General features: G+C 44.9%; 1 protein-coding gene across 1 annotated transcript in view; it reads right to left on the bottom strand.

The window, feature by feature from the left end:
- Positions 1 to 922, bottom strand: part of LOC109527156 (solute carrier family 25 member 36-A-like) — a 28,831-nt gene that overhangs the window by 25,593 nt on the left and 2,316 nt on the right. The window lies entirely within an intron of this gene.

The raw sequence follows: 922 nt of genomic DNA on the forward strand, positions 1-922 counted from the left end.
GATGCCTTGTTTTTTAAAGTTTCGTAGATTTGCGTCTTTCCGACTCCAAGTGTCTGCTGGATGCTTTTAACTTTGTGTCCAGCCTTGCTCAAACGGATGCATTTCACTCGCTCCACTCCAGTCATTACAGTTCTTTTACGTTTCGATGCCATGATCTACACGACGTAAGTGAATAAAGTTAAAATCTTTCGCAATTGCAGTCAAACGCACGCCAATAAAAAGTCACATACACGTCTTTGTTTCGAATCTGATGAATGTAAACAGCGAAGCGAACACGTCTGTCTGTTCGGTCGTGTCGAGTGGGTGCTGCTTTTAAGCTAGTGCCGCGTTCTGCAGGACGTTAAGTGAATAAAGTTAGAATCATTCACAATTACAGTAAAACGCACGCCAATAAAAACTCACTTACACGTCGTCGTTTCGAATCTGATGATCGAAAAACGCGAAGTGAAAATGTGTCTCGGTGTCGTCGTTCCGTAGCAAAACTAAAAGCGATCACTCTGGCAGTTAAAGAAGGAAATCGAGCTGCTGCCCGTAAGGCGTAGAAAAAAAAGTAGTGTTTTTCCGGTAACCCGACCGACCGAGAATTTCTACGTCGAAAAAAAACTTTACGGTCGGCATTTTTTTCAAACAACCCTCTACATTTTTGTGTAGAGGGTTTACATCGGTGCAAACTCTCGCGATATTCACGTTGAGCGCGTGCGTCGTTTGCCCTGTTGTCTGTCAACAACATTGAAACATGGTGGGGGCTGCGATCTCCGACGACAGTTTAAACCGCGTTTTCTGTGTTACAGTTGCGTGCTCGCACCGTAATGTTAAGAAAATAGCATCCATTGATGTATCGAAAAAATTCAGCAAACTATTTGATGAACACCACGGGCCGAGTAAAAACCGAGGGCGGAGGAGGACGGCAGCGGAGGCGGGG

Source organism: Hippocampus comes, unplaced genomic scaffold (genome assembly GCF_001891065.2).
Source record: "Hippocampus comes isolate QL1 unplaced genomic scaffold, H_comes_QL1_v1.1 scaffold228, whole genome shotgun sequence".
Classification (NCBI taxonomy): Eukaryota; Metazoa; Chordata; class Actinopteri; order Syngnathiformes; family Syngnathidae; genus Hippocampus; species Hippocampus comes.